Here is a 23603-nt window from a genome sequence, read left to right as displayed (position 1 = left end):
GGCGCTTGGGGACTTGTACGAGTAGTATTATTTTTCCCAAGTGGTGTCTTGTTTGGAAAAATATAACAGAATTCCAGGCACACACAAATATGCCAAGAATGCAAATGTTGAGCATAATGATAAAATGACTCTAAATTCACAGAAAATTGGCCATTTCGTTGTCCGTGTTGAGGCCTACATGGACACTTTTGAAACTGCAGATTTGTTTGGCTTGTTCTCGGTGGAGGAGCAGTTCTTGATTACCGCCCCTTGGCCCCAACACCACTTTCTTGAGTCCAATAAAACGAATGTCTCTTTTATCTTCCAATTGGTGTGATTTCTGCCAGTGATCTGCTAGGGGTAGGTTTTTATCTTGGTTACTGATTGCCGAAAAATGTTCTCTGATCCTGGTTCGTAGCTCTGTAATCGTGCTCCCAATGTAGATTTGTTTACAGACACAAATAATTGCATAGACCACATGTTTTGTCCTGCAATTAATTTGTTCCCTAATTTTCAATTCAGTGCCATGTAGATCTTTGAACGTCTCAGTACTATTTGTTGCGTATTTGCACATAGTGCATGTGCCACATTTTCTAAAACCTGGTCTTGGGTCCTCTAACCAGGTCAGTACTTTTTCTTTTGCCTTTTCAGGTAACAGTGAGGGACTTAGGCTTGAGCGCTTTGATCTTGCTCTGCAATACATAATAGTGGGATTGTCATGTATGTAGTCCCCTATGTGGAGGTCAAGTTTCAGTAAATACCAACTCTTTTTGCGAATTTTCCTGATTTCACGATTGTTGGTACAATAGGTTGTGATAAACTGTATTTTCTTGTCTTGTATGGGTTTGTCCTTTTGTGTTAGGGTTAATGATCTTGGTATAGCTTGTGCTTCATTCTGGGCTGCTTGGATGCATCTGGTAGAATACCCTCTGGCCTTGAATCTGGTGGCCAGCAAATTACATTCTTCCTGGAAATGTGTTGGGCCTGCACAGTTCCTTTTAGCCCTAATGAATTCTCCTTTCGGAATATTTCTGATAACAGGTTCATGGTGACAGCTTGTTGCGAATAATGTGGAATTAACCTCTGTCGTTTTCCGATATGTCCTGGTTATGAGGCGATTTCCCGTTGAAAAAAAAGTTAGGTCCAAAAAATTGATCTCCGATTGGCTGCCGGTGCCTGTAAATTCAATACCCCAGCTGTTGTCATTAATTTGTTTTCTGAAATCTTCTAGGTCCTGTAATGAGCCATCCCAAATGAAAAACACATCATCAATGTATCGTATCCATTTGATCACACTGTTTTTGTATGAATTGATAGGGTATATCAAAAGGTCCTCGAACATTCCCATGACCAGGTTGGCCAATGATGGAGCGTATTTGGTACCCATTGCAACCCCTCTTTTCTGTTTATAGTATTGTTTCTCAAAAATAAAGATACTGCTTTCTAGAGTCGCCATGAGCATTTCTTTTAACATACATAGGGGAAATGTGATGCTGATTCCTGTTTGAATGTATAATTAATTGCATCTAGTGCCAAGTTATGTCCGATGGAGGTATATAGGGCCTTGACATCCCAAGTTGCAAGGTGATATGTTGGGAGCCATTCTATGCCTTCCACAATGTGTATCGCTGCGGTAGTATCTTTGAGATATGCTTGTACTCCAAGTACTTTGGGTCGTAAAATATGGTCAATATATTCTGCTAGTGGTTCCGTGGCCCAGCCAATTCCACTTAGAATGGGTCTTCTCTCTGGAATATCGGTGAAAGGTTTATGTACCTTCGGGAGAAAGTAAATAGTTGGTAAGGTTGGTTTTGGAACCAGTAGGAAACTTTTCTCCTCATCTGAAATGAGCCCTTGGCGGTACCATCCTTGTATCAGGTTGCTCAAATCTGCGATAATTTCCGTCTTTGGATTGGCGGGCAGTATCTCATAGCAATCAGGTGTTTGTAAATGTTGTTGGGCCATCTTAACATAGTCTTGTCTATTCGTCACAATGATATTGCCGCCCTTGTCGGCTTCTTTGATGACCAATTCCTTGTTAGATCTCAAAAGTTGAAGTGCTTCCTTTCTTGTAATGTTAGATTCTCTTGTTTTGTTCTCTTATTTGTTCTCCCTTGTACGTTTTGAATTTTATATAAATCTTGCATGACTGATTTGTAAAAGGCGTCTAACATGTTGTCAGGTGCCAACTGTGGAAGGAATTTGGACTGTGTAGGTTTTTTCTGTATTAACCCAATAGGGTGAATATCAAGCTCTTGTAGAGTTTGGTGCATTGGAAAGGTGTCTGTTTCCTGGAGTGAGCTCAGTAAATGTATATTGTCTAGGTCTTCAATGGTGACTTCGCTGATGGTGAATTGCTCTTTTTGTTTAAACTGTCCGCCTGTTTTGGTTGCAAAAAACTTTTTTAGCTTAGGTTTCCTCACAAATTTGAAAAGGTCTATGTGCACTTGTGCGGGTTCTAGATAGGACGTTGGTGCAAATGATAAACCTCTGTTAAGCAATCTTGTCTGGTCTTCCGAAAGTTCTATATCTGATCTGATCTACATCACCAAGTTATTCATATTGTTTTTTTCGCCGCTTCCCTGGCGGCCGCTCTCGTTAGTCTGCGATAATCCTCTAATGTGTCGGGGTTGCCGGAGTCTACCTGACCCCCTCCTTCCTCTCCTCCTGGTAGAGGTTGCGTTTCCTCTGGTATATTCGGTATTTGAAAACGGACTTGCTTTTGCATTTCTGTTCTATTTCCTTTCTTGTATCTTCTTATCTGGTTGAGGAAACCATGTCCTGTTTTAGGTGTATTGTCTTCTGAGAGTCCTTCTCCTTCTGATGACTCCCCTGCTTCAGAGCTAGCAGGAGAAGTGTTAGGTGTACTCCCTCTGGAAATTGGTTTATCGAATTTGTTATATTTCTCTTGAAAGGTGTAAACTCGATCTTCATTATAGTCTCTCTCATCTCTGAAAAATGTCCTGTGTTTGCGTCACTTGATCTCGTCTTGGTATTCTTTTAATATTTCATACATTTTAAAATAGTTATTTTCTTTAGTTACTTCTAATGCCATTGCCTCTGTTATTTCCTTTTTGATGATATCAATTTGTTCCATTGCTCTTTTTTGTTCTCTAGTCGCATGTTCTATGAGCATTTCCAACATTTGTTTGGAACATGTATTCAAATTTTTTTCCCAATCTTCAGCTAGATTTGTGCCTTCATCCTTGTTGAAGTCAGGGAAAATTAGAATTCGTAATCCTGTCAGGATTTGTCGTTTAGTTAAGTAATTCTTTAGCGAAATAATGCCCTTATTTGAGAAAGGCACCTTGCCAAAACTCGTGTCATGTTTAAAGGGCAATTGCAAATAAATTTATCAGCACTATAATACCTTTTTGGAATCATGTTTTAAAGTTTCTGGCGCAGTAATATGGTGTGCCCACAGAATTTTCTCCACAGACCTATAATAGCTATAGAAACTGCACAAAACCATTCAGATGTAGGTAAACATTTCCACTCGGTCCATCGTTGGGAGGAATGGAAGGATCACAAACCATTCCACCGAATTCCAACTCAGGGAATAGATAAACCAGGGGGGTCGTTCCAAAATAAGCAATGCTTAACATGAGAGAGAGTGGAGATCAGGAAGACCGAATTGAAAACAAAAGATGAAGGTCGAAGGGAGGATGTAAAAGGAGGCAAACCACCTCCTCTTGTCGGTTTCTCCTGTAGAGAAACAGGACACTTCCCAAAGAATATAAAGGCTGAACCTATAGAAATTGAGTGCTTAAGGGGCAAAGAGTGGGAAGAACCTGAGGAAGAACTAGGGACCGTTAGCATCTGTCTATGTCAAACTCCTACCGATTTCTCATATGAAAAAGCTTGGATAAACGGGAAACAAGTACAGGCCTTAATTGACTGAGGGAGTAAAGAAACGGCCATACGAGCCGATTTGGTTTCAATAAAAGACCTAGATGACCCCACCCTAGTCAGAGTTACATGTGTACACAACAAAGTGTACCCTAAGATACCTGTGCGCATTGAAATCCGGGGGGGAATCATGTGAAGTACCATCAGCCATCATTCCAGGACTCCCAGAAGAAATTATTCTAGGGAGGGACTTCCCCACATTCTCTATTCTTTTACAAGAGACTCCACCTCCTTATGGGGATTTTCTACCCCAGAGTTCCTGGCAGGAAAACTATTACTCCTAAAACTCTCCCATATGGGATTGGGAAAAGTCAGAATCTATAAAACCCACCATAGACCCTAAATCCCAATGCATAGTTTATTGCAGAGAGACCAATACACCATCCCACCTCTACCATAAACAACCAAAACTGATCAGTGGAATATGCGAGAATTCATGGACATCTCTCGTCCCTGTTCTTATCCAGCTATTAACAACATAGGACCTAGGCAAAGGACAGGCCTATCCACTTTGCATAGGGGAAGGGTATGTGAGAAACCTGAAGATGTCTCCCTGACCAGTCCCCGGCGGTCTGTAATCCAGGTAGCCAGGACACGGCCATCGCTATTGGATCCAGTTCGTGGGGGTGGACTAGTGAGGGAGGATCACCTGGATGGGGGGTCTCGGGGAGTGGAAGTGGTACACCAACGGGAGAGACGCTGTATCTCCCTTCTTGTAACACCTTTTTCACAGCCTACCATGTAGGCTATTCAAGCACTCTAACCGTGACCTCTTTTCTGACAAGAACACTTTCGCACACCACGAAAGACGACGGACAAACACCAAAGCCGTTTACCCGACATATCCCAACACCAGGATCACACACACCTGGCAGCCCTTTACCTTCCCCACAGGGATAAAAGGTGGAGCACAAAAGCACACTACGAGCAAGGCAGATCGCACGAGGAGACAGCTATCCAGGCACAGTAGTTCAAGAGGAGGAGAAAGGCAGGGAATACCGAGAGACTGACAAGGATAGAATCTATCATGCCTTTTCTGACTCAGATCCGCGAGAGCTCCGCAGAATGAATCTTAAGACCGCAGACAATAAGTGTGTTGCATCAGATGTCAACCGTACACGGAGCGTGTCTACACTGATAAGCAGGACCGAGGGAGACGCCTGCCACTGTGGTACCAGCCTTCACTCCAGATACAAGGAAAGCCAAGCGGTTCATCCCAGCCGGTGAGTCGAGGAGAGAACCAATAAGAAACCGAACTGTGTTGAATGAAAGTCGCAAAGTGGTACTTTGAGGAAATTTCAAAGAACTGTAAATTGTTAAGGGAAGACCAGCTGCAGAGGGGATCAGCACCACATGGGTGCCCACTCGAGAGACTCCAGTTAATCCCACATTGATTGAAACTAATTATACCAGAAGGCTCTAGGAGGGCCACCAAGAAAGGTCAAAGTGGTCATACAGGGGTCTAGCAAAATCCCTGTACAGTCGAAAGTCTTTGACCGCCAAACTTTTGAGAAAGCAAGGGAAGTGAATCCCCCATCAAGAGAAAGCAAAAGGAAATGTGAAGTGGTAAGAGTGAACCTGAAGGAGGGATGCCAATAAAGAGGGGTGAAGTATGAAGTCCCAAGAAACAGTGTGCTGACAAAGGTGGACCTGGCAGAGGGAGGTCCACAGAAAACTGTTTAAAAAGACATTAAGATTTGTGAATGACAATGAGAAAACATCTTTGCAAAAGCCAGAGTGAACCCGACGGTGCGATGCAAACATTTGAAAATGATCTGAGCCCAGAAGAGGGAGATCCGGAGGTGAGAAGTCATCACCCCAATGACATGTGAATGCAATCCAGAAATCATTTTGAATATAAACTGGAGTGAACCTGATGGGAGGGAGGCTGATATTCGAGACATGTCTTCGCCCTGAAGAGGGGGACCCAGTGGTGAAGAATCATCACCTCAAGTGTAAATCCAAAAAGAACATTTTTGTTATATTCGAACCTATCAGGCCTTCAGAATAGAGAACCACCAAAGGCCCTGATAGTGATAGGAACTGTTTGTGGGTCTAAACCCAGTCGAGGGGGAACCAGGGGTGAAGACATAACCCAGCGTACATTTGAAAGCAACTTTTTGTGTGTTATTTTTTCTGAGCCCAGCAGGTCCTCTGAGGCCAGAGACTTTTTGTAAAAAAGAGACTTAACCACCAAAGTCCCTATTACCTGAAGCGGAACCATCGTCTTGTGCTGGGAAAGCTCGAGCGTGTACTGTGCTCAGAAGGCCTATCTTGTCCCGTGCTTAAAACGTGGGGAAGGGAGACCACCCAGCTCCTGTGTCCTGCCTTATTAATTGTGAACACTTCTTACTTTCTTGTGAATCCTACCCCACACTCTTTTCAGCATTTAGTTTTAAGAATTGTCAATCATTTTTTTTAGTATAGGCCCTTTATTTTGAGCAGACACCACTAGGACTACCTTGTTTTGATTTGATGGTCGTAGTGTTAGGGGCAGGCCCTCTAGTCTGGCCGAGCCACTCTGGGGGCCCGCAGGTGCGAGTCGGTGGAAGGCCTAACTCCTTCCCTTTGCCCAATCAAGAACGCCAGGTCCACACAAGAGGCAAGGAATTACTGCAGTTTATTATAACCAAAGAACCACAGGGATCACATACATGGAGGAACGTCCACGCATCTCTCAACAGGCCCTGGCTCGCAGGCCAATTTTGATTGCATCCAACGTCACGATTAGGATCATTCTCAGGGAACCGTCTCAAAAAATCTATCTTCACTCAGGATATGGTGTTGAGTAGTAGGTCCCATATAGAAACGTGTGAAGGTGGTGTGTTATTGGGTGGCGTAGTGTCAGGTGGTACGCTTAGCCATTCCCAAAAAGTTGTTACTTGAAATTTGTTACAGTGAGTAAGCCCTGTGATTGGTCGGTGATCCCCACTGTCCACCCCTAGGTGCCTTGGCTATGATTGGATGAGCCATGAGCCCCCCAAGCATGGGACTAACTCTGTTACCAGCCGCAGAACACCTATGAATGGTGCCTTGTGCAATTATGTATCTGCAAGGTCCAACTATGTGTCAGCATCATGACGATGTGTAGCCCATAGCTGTAATGAGCGCGCAACAGCTCCCAAAGCAGAACTGTAGTGTCACTATAACAACTTTGTTGCAGCTATTGGCTGGACGGAGATAAAGGTAGCTCTTCTCAGACTTCAATCTTAGCAGCCCCTCAGCTCTGCCAGGTCACGTGCTTGGAGTCCACGTCTGTGAGCCCAGGAGCCCTGAATTATTCTGCATTTTGTCGGAGAGCACACCTCTCCTGCAGCCGGTGTTACTTAGGGTCAGAGTGAGGAATGTCATTTGCAACATTGCGACCTTGATGGCGGCTTCACTCCTGCCACAGTAGTTCTGCTCGTACATAATTCTGTGAGGCGTGGAGTCCCATTTCTAAGCCGATCGCAGCCTTCTAGATTTCTTAAGCAATGTTCTGGCTCCTATTATACACGTCTTCTAATAGTCTGTAGGTTAGTGCATTATGGCCGTCAGGTCCGTTGAGTGCTCCTTCCACACCATGGGGTTATTTGCATATGAGCATCTGCAAGCATTTACATAAACTCTTCTTGCTTCTTGCATTATTGCAGTGATGTCGCAGGCCTAATGGCAAAATAAACGTGCAGACAGTATGTATTTGTCACTCTCCTCTAACTATAGAGCTGTATACCTGTGTTCTTCGTGTAGCTGAGTATGTGTGAGTGTCCAGGGTATGCGGATAGCACGTGTGCTTCATGTCTAATGTAGCAAAGTCGTCATGGTGTCTCTCACCGACAAGAGGGTTGGTTTCTTGGTACTTAGTTGAGTCTGTCCATGTAACCGTCTCTAGCTCCGTCTTGCGTCTCCTCATTCACTCTGGGTAAGATTTGCACTACTGCTGGATTGTAGGGTCTGCTGGGAGGGTATCTCTCGTGATAATTATCCATCGTGGGAGCAGTGGGAATGGGTGCCTGCCATATTGTTGCAGATTCTTCTTCCTGTTGAAGGGTCTTCCGGGATGGAGGGCATATTCTGATTCTCCCTCTTCAGTCCCCCCTCTTGTCCAATTGTCGACCATTATCTCCTCTGTCGTCTATCAGGCGCCATACTTTAGTGCAAAAAACATTTGTGTTCTGTTGAATAGTCTGTGGGAGGCTGGTACTTCGTCTAGTGCTGCTTCAGAATGTCCCCACAAGTAGGTTCCCTCTCTCTTCACCCTGCTGAGCCTTCGATGTTTGTCTGCCTATTCTGGTTTGTTGGATGCGGGGGTTAGTGATCTCTTTTCCTTTTATTGTATTGCATTTTAGGGAATTCATCTAGGTGAATGTCTTCCGGGGCACCACTAGAGAGGGCATGTTCACATGCGCCAGTGAATATATTCCCTCCAATTTGGAGGCAGCTTGTCGTATGCCTTTGTTCCACAAGCCCAAGAGTAATCCATTAGGGCAATTGCCCCATCCCCATCTCTGGTATTGTTTCTATTCTTTTGCACCTGACATTTTCTCCAACTTCTTCTTCATTATTGTTCTGGAAGCAGAGAGCTGGCGTAGATAGTGGGATTGTTGGTACGGGTCCTGCTTCGTTGTCGATCCACGTCACTAATCTTGCGCTTTTGTCCCACTTTTGAGGAAATTGTCATTCTCTTCTTGTACTTTACTCACTGCTGCCTTTGCCAATGTTACTGCTTTGCTTCCTACTACTGCGTCCACCCAGCCATCATTTGTGTATACTTGTCCATAGATCAGAATTTGTGATCTTTCCCAGCACCCCGGTTCTCCTCCTATTTTTCTTGCTCTCCGCTTACATGGTAGGTATATCAAAGTTATCGTTTTTGTTTCTCCCTTTTCTTGTCCTTCTGTAATGTACTGCAGACTTTCAGCGAGTTGCCAGTAATTGTTCATCATGGGTAATGTCTTGATACAAGTGTCCTCATATGGAAAGGTCGCCTTGGACATCATCTTAAGTTGGCTGTCTTCCCTTGGAATCTTCCCCGAGTTTGAAACATGGCTGGGTACATAAGGCATTGTGCTGTTGCTGTGGGTATTCCTGTTGATACAAAGGTCCTGAAGGCGCAAATGGCATAGGGGATCAATGAGCAGACATAACCGCTCTCATCAGTTGTGTCCCTCCCAATTTTACACATGTGCTTGTACCAAATGTTGTTGGTTATGTGTGCAGTGTCTGTAAGATATGTTTCTACCCCTTTCATGTCTGTGGCAACACTGCGCTTACCTCTCCTTACCTTTTCAGCAGTATCGCCTGTACCACCTGACACCGCATTCCGTGCAGGAAACGGCAAAGTCATGCAAAGCAGGAAAGAGCTGCCAGAAAGCAGTTGCTAATAGTCCAGTAGAAAGCAGTAACCACACAATAAACAGTACTGTTTTTATTATTTTCATCATTGTTACTTACACTACGATGCAGCTGATGAGATGATAAAGTTGCCCACCTAAAAATCGCGATAAAAAATCGTTGTTGTTAGTACTTGTAAGTGTAATCAAGCTCTGCATACTAAATAATTAAGTGCCCATGCAAACATCTGTTCCCAAATTCTCCGTATGGAGGGATGTCAGAGTGTGGGTAAGACAGGGTATGCACTCTGCTCAAGTTGTGGGTATGTTTGTACTAAGTATTCAAGAATTGCGAAGTAGTACATTCGTGGCGGTCGGGGTCTAAAATGTGTGGGTCCTCTTGTAGCATGGACAAATTGGTCGGAGAATGCTTCAGGGTGCTCAATGGGAGGCAACATCAGAGTTATTCCCTAACACATATACCTTTTAGTATTTATGCATCAACAATCACAGAGCCCTGCGCATGCGAGAAAAGAGAAATGTTAAGACAGTGTTACTCGTAGTCGGTGGTACGAACTGTGCATGCAGAATGGCAAGTTAAAACATGATGCTACCATATGATGTCTTCGTATATTCCACGTTATGGGAGGGAGTTGGGAGTATTATATGGGAATATGGGCGAGCACTATTCCTGCTTCGGTTACTGAATGTCCTGGGGATGGGACACTGTCCAGCAGTGGTCAATCTGTACAAGTATGGCTGTGGGGGGCTCAGTTACTTGGGAACATCGGAGCATGGCATGCCCAGATGGTTTTGGGTCATCAGGGTCTGGGGTATTTCAGTTGTCTTGTCTATCGTTGGTTAATGCACCATTGGTCTGGTTGGCTTCTGCAGCTGTACATTGGGATGAGGCCGATGGTTTATAGAGCTTAATTTCATGCAGGTGGTTCGAAGCTGACTTGCCTTGTAGCTTCACAGTCCTATCCGTTACAGCCTCCACAATGTGCGGGCTGGTGAAGCGAGGCATGTTCCAACGCCGGATAACATTTTACAGGAGCACCCGGTTGCCTACTTGAATAGGTGCTCCTTTCTGTGTGTCCGTGTTGGTGGTATTCTCTGGTGTGCCGTCTTCTGGCTGTCCCCTTGTCTGTTGTATCTGGTGAGAGATGAAAGAAATGCTAGAAACAAGTGAAGTTACGTAATCACATAGTTCCTGTCCCAATACTTCTGCGGTTTTTGGCAATCCCTCAGAGCTCTTGTGGGTGGAACTAATGGGAGATGCATTCTGTATCCTGTCACCACCTTGTGGGGCATTAAATGGTGGTCGGACCCTGGCTAATTTCGTAATTCAAACAGGGCAAGGGGTAGACAGTAAAGCCAGTTTTTCTTTGTGTTCTGATGAGTTTTTGCAGTACACTATTTTAGGAGACCGTTGAGGCGTCCCTACATTCCGTTTGCTTGCAGGTGGTACGCACAGGCGAATTTGTGTTTTATTCCTAGCAGGGTAGTAATATGTTGGAACAGTTCATTGGCGAAGTGAGGTCTGTTGTCAGATCACAGGACCTCACAAATGCCCCATCTTGGGAATAATTCTCTGACTAGCAATGTTGCTGCTCTGAGGGCGTCAGCATGGGAACATGGCCCAGCCTCTACCCACCTGGAGAAGGGACAGACCACCACAATCATATAGCAGTATCCTTGACATACCTGTATCATGTCAACGTGGAAGTGCAGGAACAGGCCTGGGGGTCTGGATATGGTTCCTGTTATTACTCTGTCTGTGGCCAGCAGTACACTGCTGGCACGTCAAGCAATTATTAATAAAGTTTGCAACATGGCTGTTTAGATCGGGGCAGAACCATGATTCTCCAATGCGTGCTGCAATGACCTTTCTCCCAGTATGTGCGGGGTAGTGCAGTTGCTGTAATGCTGTTTTTAGGAGTGCAAGTGGCATGACCACTTTCCCTGTGTTGTTTTGCTGTGATAGGGTGTCGGTAGGGGACATTGACCACCCTCTCTTTACCCACATTTCCTTCTCATCTCTTGGTGCTGCTGCCTGTAACTCCATTATCTGTGTTTCTGGTAAGTGAGTGTATCCATCCCTCAATAACATCTGTCTCACCACTCTGCTTTGCTTTTGCTCCTCCAAGTCCCACAATTGTCCGAAATATGATGCGTGTTTTGCCTGATAGTTTGCTGCTTCATTTCCTCTTGATATTGGATCTTCTCCATTTGTGTGTGCTTGGCATTTCGCTAGTGCTACTTCCTCTGGGTACGTTATGACATTTATTCATTCTCCTAGGAGCAGAGCATTCTGCACTGGGGTCCCACCTGCCCTTCTGAATCCTCTTCTGAGCCTCCTTGCCAACCCTGAATGTGCTGTGGGGGTAACATAAGCACTATCTGAATAAATTGTCACTCTTGTCCCCACACTAATTTGAAATGCCAATATTAGTGCCACTAATTCTGCAGCTTGTGCTGAATAATGAGGTGGTAAACGGACACAGTACACTACTTCACTTGTCCAATCTTCCTTCAACCTTACCACCACTGCTCCAGTTCTCCTAGCCCCATCAGTCTGGTCAATTGTTGAGGACAGGTCAATGTACAGCACCTCTGCCCCCTCAAGTTCATCCTCCCCTACCTTGCGCATTTCAGTGAAGAACTCATTGTTTTGTGTGCAATCGTGAGCCCATTCTCCTGGTTGGTGAACATCTGCTAGAAACTGTGTTAGATTGACATTTTTACACCTCACTATCTTTACTTATGGCCTTGATAATATTATTTCATACCCTGTTGCTCTTTGTGTTGTTAGTGTGCTCTTTGGTTTATGCAGTAGGGCAAAGAGGGCATGTTCCACTAAAGTGTTGTTGTGCATCCCGTAGTTATTGATGAAGCATTTTCTACTGCGAATGCTGCAGCAGCCAAATGTTGTTCGCACGGGAAGTGTCCTTTCATTACTGGGTCCAATTGTGCACTGTAATATGCAACCGGCTTATGGCCCATACTTGTCTTCTGGGCCAGTACTGCTTTCATAACCATGCCATTGGCGTGTGAAAACAGGAAAAATTATTTTTTGTAATCTGGCGTCGCTAACACTGGTGCTTTGCTTATTGCTTCTTTCAATTCGTTGAAAGCATCAGTCATTTCTCTTGTCCAACCCAGGGGCTTTGCCTCCCTCTGTACTTCCTTGAGGGCCGTTAGAAGTGGACATGTATAGGAGCTGTAGTCAAAGACCCATGCTCTACAGTCATTACATAATACAAGGAACTGCTCAGCTCCCTTACTGTTTTAGGTTGGGGAGTGTTTTGTATGGTTTGTGCTCTTTTTGGGGCTATGTGTCTCCCATCCTTGGATATTACCTGCCCAATGTATAATACTTCCTTTTGGCAGTACTGAAGTTTGGCTTTATCTACTTTATACCCCTTGTCTGCCAGCACCGTCAGTATGTGTACTGAGTCGTTCCTGAGCTCTCTCTCTGTTTCGCTACAAATGATTATGTCATCTATATACCGTAGTACTGTGCTATCTGTTTGGACATTTGCTACGTCCATCTGTATTACTCTGTTTAAAATGGATGGTGACTCACAGTACCCTTGTGGCAACCCTAGTATGTTTCCACTTCTGGTTGCGATACACGAAACTGGTCAAATCTTGTGAGTCTGGGTGGAATGGTATTGAGAAAAATGTGTTTTTGAGATTGATAACGGTGAAGTATGTGGCCTCTGCTGGAATTCCACACCGGATCATTGCAGGGTTTGCTGCTACAGGATATTCTGCCGCTACAGTGTGGTTAAAAGGGCATAGATCTTGAATAAAGCACCATGACCCCCCCATCCGCCTTGCGCACGGTGTACACGGCCGTGTTGCATGGAGCTTCTGATGATACTAGGATGCCTCTTTGAATGAGTGCGTTGATTGTCTCATAAATGCCCTCATCTGCTTTTTTCGTCACTGGGTATTGCTTAACTCTAGGTAGTATTGCTCTGGGTTTCAATTTTATTTTCACTCCCCTATGCTTTTGTACCCCACGTCATAGGGACTTGCGGTCCATAAGTCGTTAGGTACTTTGACCAGGTATTTCTCAAAAAATTGGATCCGAGCTTCCAGTGCCATTTTCTGGGCTACTTCTCTGTATGTGATGTGTAGGCAAAAGCGCACACTCATTTCTAATATCATTTCTGTCTCTCCTCTGTCTTCTGAAAAGAGCTCCTCATCTGTCACCTGAGTCAATCTGCATCCTTCTTTCGCCAAAATTATCGACCTCCATGCTCTCCCATGGTCATCCACTGCATGCAATGCGATCCAATCCTGTCACTCTACAATCCCTTCAATGTCTACAGCCACTGCTATTCCTTCTTCTTCATCTGATGGTGTTTCTGGTCTGAATAGATATGCACCTGGTCTTCTCCATACCTTCCCTGCAATCCCTGGCACCCATTCAAGAGCTTTGTCTGTTCCATACTGGAATAGTTCAGGGTCTGCTGGCTCCGCTCATGCACTGGTTTCCCACAATACGCCTGAAGAAGTTGTCTTACTGTTAGCATGTGTATTCCTGGCGTTAAGCATATTATGCCTTTGTCTGTGAATGAGATAGTCATGTTGCGTCTACTCATTATATCTTGACCTAATATATTTACAGGTGCATGTTTGGAGTAAAGTAAGGGTAGCAATAGATTGTCCTCCCCAATAGATAAGGAGATGTTATCAGTAAATGGAACCACCCCTCGAGCCCCAGAGAATCATTGTGTGTTCATGGCATCACCTAACAACGCAAAAGTCCCTTCCCTAATACATGACATAGTCGCCCCAGTGTCAACAAGAAAGGAAAATGTTTTGTAATCTATCGTCCCCCTTATGCGAGGTTCCTCAGCAGGATTAGGTGTGACCGACAGGATGGGACACAGCATGTTCGGCTGTGTGCTGTCCTATTGGGGAAATAGGGATAGCCTGTTCCCTGTCTAAGGGTTGTTCCCCACTATAGTGACCCCTCCCATTTTCTGTATTGGTACCATTGCTGTCGTATCCATGGGCTCTGGGAAGTGGGCATGTACTTGTGCTGGCTGCTGTGCTGGTGTTGCCACCTGAGGCACTATCGTCTGGGGTGGTGCTGTCATTGGAGGTGCTTGCTGGTGTTGTGCCTGTGGGGGTAGTTGTGTCTGCTGCTGAATGTTTTGCATCGGTCCATGTTGTTGTATGTCTGGGGCATAGTAGTCATTCCCTGATACCCCTGTTCTCCCCACCCTGACTGGGTTCTCCCCACCCTGACTGCCCCCCCCTGTTTCTACATGCTCGAGAAATGTGCCCTAGTTGTCCACAGGCCCAGCACTGCAGTGGCTCCCTTGCCTGCCATGGGAATCCTCCTTCTCCACCGCCTGTTCCTTGCGACATTTGCTGTGTGTAGCCCTGAAACCTTCCTGCATATTAGTGTGATAATGGCCCAAACCCCGTCCCCTCTGGAAGCCTCTCCTCCCTCTGAAACTCTGTGGATAGCTGCCTCTCCCCATGCATGTACCCTCCTCCCATGGGCGATGCGTATGTTAGCAGGGAGCTGTATGTCTGTTGTGGTTGGAGCTGAGGTTGTGGTTGAGCGATCGCGGTTTGTGCGTGGGGGCTGGGGCTCGTTATTAGTGCTCCTTCTAATGCATACTTGGAAAGTTTTTTTCTGTAATAACTTTGCTTCATCTGCCTTCCTCTCTTCTGTCTTTTGTTTCATCTTTTGTTGCTATAATCCACAATGATGTACTATGGTGAGTTGTATTTCTGGCCATGCCTTCGCTTCCATTCCTACTAATTTCTTCACGTTTTTCTGTACTGACTAGGGTAACCCTTGTACCAGGATGTGGTTAAATATTGCTATTGTTTTGTCCCACGTCTCTCGAGTTGCGAGGCGCCAAAGGTGTTGAATCTCCTGAATGTAGTTAACGGGATCCTCATTGTCACGCATCATGCGTGACGTGATGGCCCCTATGTCCGATGTGTGTGCCCTACAGTTTGCGAATGGTGCCCTGTCGTAAGCTGTGTTCTGAATGTCACCCCTGAGAATCCCACTCTCTTCCACTCTTCCAGATGTCATCAGCTGCGTCACCTAGTATGGAGACCAGCAGTCCTTTGAAGTCACCCACTGCTAGCCTGTGTCCCGCTGTCAACTTTTGTTAAATCCATTTCCCAGCACCTCCACTTAATGAGGGCAATCTGCACTTGATGTTTTCCTTATCTGTGTGATTCGAAGGCACATACTGTGGTCTCGTCCCTTCCCTTTCTAATAACGGCATCTGTGAGTATGCGGCCCTCCCAGTGTTCGTCTGTACTGCCTAATCTGAATGGGTCCCCGCTCATCTTCCATTTCTGCACTGCTCATCTTCCATTTCTGCACCTAGGTCTACGGGTTCTATGATGTGTGTCGGCAGTGTAGTGTTGTGAGCCCCTACCAGTCGCCCTCTAGAACAGGATTGTCCCCTTAATTGTGCGGTTGTTGCCCCGTCCCTTCTGCGTCCAGGGAGATCCCTGAGTCTGCCGCTGTATGGTGCCTGTGGTGCTTCCCTCCTCTGCTGTGTCTTGTGTATGTCTGTCGTGCTGTCTACCCCTCTGTTCACGTGTCCTGCACTCCCAAGAGTTCCCTCCATTAGTCCTTGTGAGATACAACTTGTTAGGCCCTTCCCTCTCCTCGTCACTATGGTCATTGTCATTGGCAGATTCTTCACCTATGTTGCTACAGAAACTAGTTGAGAAGTTACATTTTGTGTTATTAAGCTGGGGTTGTGTGGTACATTAAGATCGATATCTGTTAATTTACATATGTCCTCCTCCTCCCACACTCCCAAGCGTGCCACGCCCACTTGGCCCTCCGTTGTACTCACCTGTATTTTCCTCTTCCCCTTGTTTGTCTTCCTCTCGCCTTTTCCTCGCTATTTCTATCTTAATTTGGTAATTTACCTTTTCTAATGCCTGTTCTTCCTCATTCTTCCTACTTTGTTCCCTTGCCCACCTTTCCATCCTCAACTGCTTCAGTCGCTTCTCCTCATACTTACGTGATTCGTGCAGTAATATTTTCTTCCTCCACTATGTCATCTCCATCTCCTTTTCCTTCTCCAGTATCGTCTCTATTTCTTCCCTCTTTCTTTCCATCTCTTCCCATTGTCTCTCTTGCTTCACCTCCCTTTCTACTATGACCATTTGCTCCTTTTGTGATAACACTGAATGCTCTCTCCTGTTCTGCCCCCGCAGCTCAAATTCATTTGCCAATTCTCACTGCTGCACTTTATCGTTCCTTCCTAGTCTTGCTTCTTCGCCTTCTTGGGATTGTCCATTTTCTTCAGCCGTGTCCCAGCTCCAAACTTTCTATTGGCTTCATTGCACCCTCTGCTTCCCCCGTTGTGGCCCTCTTTAATTTCAGTAGTATCTGTGCAGCTATCTACTCTTCTGGTCCTATACATGCAAACTCATTTTTTGCGCACCACAGACCCTCCTCTTTGCAGTCGGGCCGTCGGCCGCCCTATTCCCGATTTATCAGTTTGGGCCTAAGGGGGTGGTTTATATCTGGGGTTTGTATATCCCTCTGCTGCTTTTAATTCTTTTAATGGATATAAGCCCTGTTCCTCCTCTGCATCATCGGATATTACACCCGGCGGTGCGGGAGGTAGAGCAGAGGGAATCCGATCCCTCCTCCTTCATCTCCCGCAAACTCATCATTCATGGCCTGTCCTTCTGGAACATGCGCCACAGTTCAAATATTTCTATGTGCTTAGCTAACTTTTTCCCTTTGTACGTAGTCTGTAAATGGGTCAAAAGTGATTGCAGTGCGTCTTTGGAGAAATTGTCGTTGGGCGGCCATGGCTTCGCTATTTTCCATTCTGTGCTTTTAGACCATTGTATGCTGTACTTTACTAGCTTATCTTTATATGGGGGCAGGGTTTTGCAGAGATGCTGTATGGGGGTTACCGGCCCGCTATATATGGTCCCCGTCCCATTATACGAATACATAGCAACCTTTTTACCTGACATGTAGTTGAGTTTTTCAATATCCGCTGTCAAAGGAGGGAAAAGGTTATAGTACACTGTTTATCAATTTTTTCCAGTACGAGCCTCTGCGGCTCTGCACCTTACACGGCGGGCTCTGTACTCAGCCCTGCCTTCACCAGCGCTGATGCTGTCCAGCACACCACCTCAACCGTGCGCAGGCGCCTTCTGCGCACTGCTGCTTGTTCACCTGTCCTCCAATCTAAATTTCACAACACCAAATCCTCGCCTTCCCAACACAGTGTCCTTTGCATCAACCTATGGGTGATGCCACCAAGCTAAAGTTCAACCCAGTGAAGAGACAATTGTGCACACAAGATGAATGCCCGTTTTCCCCACTCCCTGCAAATACACTCCAACCCCAAAATAACCCCACAGTTGTCTTCTCACCTCTCCGGGGGTGGAGTATTCTCTTTATTTCTCATGTTTTCTGCAACCGACGCGCCACCTGACAGATGAAATGCCTCTCTCCGAGAGGCTTAACCAGAAAAAACACCTTCCGCAATCTAGGATAGCTCCAGCTAACACTTACAGGGATCTGTCATCTATGTTCCGAACTAAAACGTTCAACACATAGGAATATCACATATATACAAGTTGTCACAGTCCAGGCCTACTGAGCCCACAATCCTTGCTCATCATCAGAGCCCTTCGCCACGATACTCAAACAAACACAGAAAAGGGACTTCTATCTCTGCTCAGGTCCCTACCTCCATGCACGTGTCAAAACAACTCCAGCAGCAACATTAATCGCACATTACACCTCCCTCCTCCCGCAAACATGAAACCCTCCCTCACAACACATTGCCTGTTATGTGGACGACACTTACGTTCTTCTGTGTTCGTCAACGCTGCTTGGCCTCTGGCTGCCAGTTAACCGCTCGTCTTGCCCCTCTGAACTGCGTGGATACCTTGCCGACTGCGGGCGGGATGATTTCTCAAGGCGGCTCCCGACGGCATATCTCCGGTCGCGCTGTCCGGTTGTCTTGCAATTCCCACCAGAGTCCTGCAGCCTTCTGCGTCCGATGCCTATGGAGGCAGCTTCTGGCCGGGCTGGTGCCACAACAGATCTTGGTGTGGGACCTCCAACTTGTTAGGGGCAGGCCCCCTGGTGTGACCGAGCCACTCTGGTGGCCTGCAGGTGTGAGTCCGTGGAAGGCCTAACTCCTTCCCTTTGTCCAATCAAGAACGTCAGGTCCACACAAGAGGCAAGGAATTACTGCGTTTTATTATAGCCAAAGCACCACAGGGATCACATACATGGAGGAACGTCCAGGCATCTCTCAACGGACCCTGGCTCGCAGGCCAGTTTTGATGGCATCTGACATCACGATTAGGGTCATTCTCGGGAACCATCTAAAAAAACCTATCTTCACTCGGGATAGGCTGTTGAGTGGTAGGTCCCATATAGAAACGTATGGGGGTGGTGTGTTATTGGATGGTGTAGTGTCAGGTGGTATGCTTAGCCATTCCCAAAATGTTACCTGAAATTTGTTACTTTGAGTAAGCCCCGTTATTGGTTGGTGAGCCCCACTGTCCACCCCTAGGGGCCTTGGCTATGATTGGATGAGCCTCGAGCCCCCCGAGCCTGAGACTAACTCTATTCCCAACCGCAGAACACCTGTGAATAGTGCCTTGTGCAATTATGTATCTGCGAGGTGCAACTATGTGTCAGCATCATGACGTGTGTAGCCCATAGAGGTAATGTGCGCACTCCGGTTCCCAACGCAGAACTGTAGCGTGACTGTAACAACTTTGTTGCATCTATTGTCTGGACGGCGGAACAGATCACTCTTCTCAGGCCTCAATCTTGGCAGCCCCTCAGCTCGACCAGGTTACATGCTTGGAAACCACGTATGTGAGCCCAGGAGCCCTGAATTATTCAGCATTTTGTCGGAGAGTGCACCTCTCCTGCAGCCGGTGTTACTTAGGTTCAGAGTGAGGAATTTCATCTTCAACATTGCGACCTTGATGGCTGCTTCGCTCCTGCCACAGTAGTTCTACTTGTACATAATTCTCTGTGGCTTGGGGTCCCGTTTCTAAGCCGAACAGGCCTGCTAGATTTCTTAAGCCTTGGTCTGGCTTCTACTATACAAGTCTTCTAATAGTCTGTAGGTTAGTGCATTATGGCTGCCAGGTCCCTTGAGTGCTCCTGCCACACCATGGGGTTATTTGAATATGAGCGTCTGCAAGCATTTACACAAACTGTTCTTGCTTCTTATGTTACTGCAGTGCTGTAGCAGGCCTAAAGGCAAAATAATAAACGTGCAGACAGTATGTATATGTCAGTGTCCTTTAACTATAGAGCTGTACAGTATACTTGTGTTCTTTGTGTAGTTGAGTATGCGCGAGTGTCCAGGGTGTGCGGATAGCACAAGTGCTTCATGTCTAACATAGCTAAGTCGTCATTGTGTCTCTACCGAAAAGTGGCTTGGTTTCTTGGTGCTTAGTCGAGTCTGTCCATGTAACCGTCTCTAGCTCCGTCTTGCGTCTCCTCGTCACTCTGGGTAAGATTTGGACTACTGCTGGATTGTATGGTATCTCTTGTGATAATTACCCATTGTGGGAGCAGTGGGAATGGGTGCAAGTTCTTATGAACAAAGGCCATATTGTTGCAGATTCTTCTTCCTGTAGAAGGATCGTCTGGGACGAAGGGCACGTTCCGATTCCTCCTCTTCACTAGCTTGCTCCCATCTTAGATTTAGGTTTAGATTAGGCGTTTTTCCACCCTACGTATACAGTTTAATAAACACCCTCGAACTGTGATCATTGTGTCAGTCTATTCTTGATACCATGCCTTCCTTGCAATCCCCTCCTTCTGGATCAATACAGGATGTTTCAAACCAACGTTCAATTTCATTAGCCAATTAAAATTCACAGTTCCAAAATGTCCTTTGTCTTGGCTAAGTTTACTAATTCAGTTCCAACAAAAATGTGTTATCTTGAAGACAATTATTACAGCTTCCACAATCTTTTATTTTAAAAAAGAATGTGTATTGGTTTTTGGTTTTACAACAAAACAATAAACAAACAAACTTCGCAGTATCATGACATAGCATTTAGCATTGTTAATATCCTAAATGTCTACTGCTTACCCTTATCCCACCCTCCAATTCAAGCCTATACCCACTTCGCGCTCCGTTTCCTAATCATCTGGAGGTTTCTCCTCGTCTGTGTTCTCAGAAGAATCCTCCCCAGGGCTGCCCTGGTTGGGCCCTGACAGTGTGGCCACCAGGTGCTTCCAGGCTGCCAGGGTTTCAGTTTCATCCCCCACCCCCCTAATGGCCTATTCACTCCATACTACTGTTTCTGCTTCAGTCCATTTACAGAGGTCGTTCCACCAGATCTCAATTCTAGGTCTATTACATGCTTTCCACCCCATGGCAATTCTACGCTTGGCCAGTATGTAAGCCAAATCTTTGAGTTTACCAGCATGTTTCAATTGATGCGGTCTAGGGGATCCCCCTATCATGCATCCCCATACTGATTCCACGTTTAAATTGATCCCTCTCTCGTTCAATCGGTGGGCTACTTCTTCCCAGAACTTCCCAATTTCCGGGCAAGCCCAAAACACATGTATCAGTCCCACGTTTTCTTCTATGCATTGGGGCATGTTTGTCTTGCTGCATTTTCTGGAGGGTCATATATGCTCTATGCGTTATATATAGCTGTATTTGTTGTAGCCTTGCGTTCCTACACACTTTTTTATCATGCCCCAGGGCCCGCTCCCACAACCCATCTGTCATCGGTTCCCCTGCTTCCTCCCCCCAGTCCTGCCTCAGCTGGGTCACTTCCTTTCCCACCCTGGACATCAATAATTTGTATATTCAGGAAACCTCATGCCCACCCTCTGCGACATCATATAATGTTTCCATTGCCGTGTCGGGTTGTTCTTCTAGCATTATTTCCGACCATGTCTCCCTAACTGGCCGTACCAGTCTGGTATAAGTAATATATTGCCCCAAGTGTAAGCCCGTTTCTTCCCCCAGCACATTGAATTCCTTTATTTCTCCTTCTTGCAATATATCTTCCAATGTGGCAAATCCCACTGGCTCCCAATGCCTACGGATCATTTTCCACATTTGCACATCACCCCCGGTCAATGCCACCAGCGGCACTTGCGGGGAACATGGGGTCGGGTTCTGTATCGTCTGGCAAGCCCTACTCCATATTTTCCATCCTAGCTCCAATATTCCCGGTTACCTTGTTATCACTTGTTTAGGCAGCCATACCCATTCTTTTAAGAAAAACGGGGCGCATTTGGATCTCAACAGTCTAGATTCTGATGTTGAGTCTTCTGCTAACCATTTAGTCACGTGTCGTAGTTGACTGGTCAGGTAATACATCTCAAAATTGGGCAGCTTAATGCCCCCTTTGTCATATGTGTTCTGTAATTTCCATAGGGCTATCCTGTTCCTGGTTCCAGCCCAGAGGAAGCCTCTGCATATGCTTTGCAGTTTAACAAAGAATCACCTAGGTATCAGGTATGGTATATTCCCAAAAAAGTGTAGTAGCCTGGGTAATACAACCATCTTTAGCAGCTCCCCCCTCCCCATCATGGCTAGGGGGAGCCTAGTCCAGAACTTCATGCTAATTTCGATGTTTATCACACTTTTCTCAGTTTTATGTGTGTGTTCTGGTTCCACTGTGTGGTAAATGTCAATCCCCAGGTATCTGAAGGTGCTAGTCTCCCAAGGTGTTGGTAGTCATTCTCGCAGCATTCCTATGTACCTTCCCAGGGGGAAAATGCATGACTTTTTAGGGTTGACTGCGATGCCTGAGAGCACTGCAAATCGCTCCATCACCTCTAGAATATATTGCAGATTTTCCTCCGGGTACCTCAAGTACAATAACATGTCGTCTGCATATAGTGATATTAGGTGTGGTCCCCCTTTCGTGTGGATCCCCACTTCCTCATATTGTTGTCTCAGATATATCGCCAGGGGTTCCAGTGCAAGAATGTATAGGATCAGGGACCATGGGCATCCCTGCCTAGTGCCCCTGCTAAATTGCCACCTTTCCGAAATGGTGGCACCCGTTTTGATTCTGGCTAATGGTGAGCTATACAGTAATTTCAGCCATTTCAGGTATCCGGGTCCCATCCCATATTATTTTAGGGCTGCTAGCAGCCAGGGCCATCTGACAGAGTCAAAGGCCTTTACTGTGTCTAATGATATTATAGCCATCTCGCCCGAGTCTCCTTCTGTTTGCTCGATCACATGGTGAAGCCGTCTGAGGTTGTCGGCTATGCTCCTGTGCTGAACATATCCGGTCTGATCTGGGTGTATCAGTCTACTTATAACCTATTTCATTCTATTTGCCAACACAGCCATATGTATCTTGCTGTCCTGGTTCAGCATAGATAGCGGTCTGTACGAACCGCAGTCCATGCTTGGCTTTTAGGTTTGAGGAGTGGGATGATAACCGCTTCTCTAAGGGATTCTGGCAATATACCTGTTTCAAATGATTTGTTTAACATTACCAAAAATGGGGGGAGTACCTCTTTCTTATACAGTTTGTAGAATTCACTGGGGAGTCCATCCGCTCCCGGGGTCTTACCAGTAGGTAGTTGTTCGACCACCGCCTCTAGCTCTTCCAGTGTGATTGGGGCTTCTAGATTTCCTCGCTCTTCTGCACTAATTTTTCATAAACCAATATCCTCCAGTGTTTCCACTATCTCACTCCTGTCCTCACCTCCTGCATCCCCATACAATCGTTTATAGAATTCTAGGAACCCTTCATTTACTCTCTCTTGGGTGTCTAATATTTGTCTGGTTTCTCCCTGTACCGCTCTGATCGTTTGTCTGGGGGTTTCGCTCTTATATAGCCATGCTAGCAATCTCCCTGGCTTGTCTCCACCTGCGTGCTGCCTTTCTACGTATTTCTTATAATTTAAATTGCATAGTCTTTCCCAGTGTCCCATACATTCCTGCTGCAACTGGCTGATGGTTTCAGTGTCCTCCCAGGAGTTTCCCCCTTTGCCTAGGATTGTCTCTCGTTTTGCCTCTGTTTTCTGTAAACTTGATAATATGCCTCCCTGCAGACCTTTTGAGTTAGCTATAGCAGCACCTCTCATCACCACCTTGAATGCTTCCCGTAGGGTCCCGGCCGACTTTACGCTCCCCGTGTTATTACAGAAATATTCTATGATTTCTCCACAAAGGTCTTTTCTGAATACCGTGTCTTTTAGTGCTTCTGCTCTGAGTCGCCAAGTGGGGATCTTGGCTCTCGGAGCTACATATTGCCATGTTGCAATCAGTGGTGAGTGGTCCGAAAGGACCCTAGCTTTATATTCTGATAGCACTATTTCCACCGTTATCTCTTGTGTAGCAAACACGTAGTCTAGCCGTGTGTGCAAGTTTTGTGGGGCTGAGTAATGAGAGT

This window comes from Ambystoma mexicanum, chromosome 9 (assembly GCF_040938575.1).
Source record: "Ambystoma mexicanum isolate Mex_15411 chromosome 9, UKY_AmexF1_1, whole genome shotgun sequence".
Taxonomy (NCBI): domain Eukaryota; kingdom Metazoa; phylum Chordata; class Amphibia; order Caudata; family Ambystomatidae; genus Ambystoma; species Ambystoma mexicanum.
Note: the sequence above shows the minus strand (reverse complement) of the source record.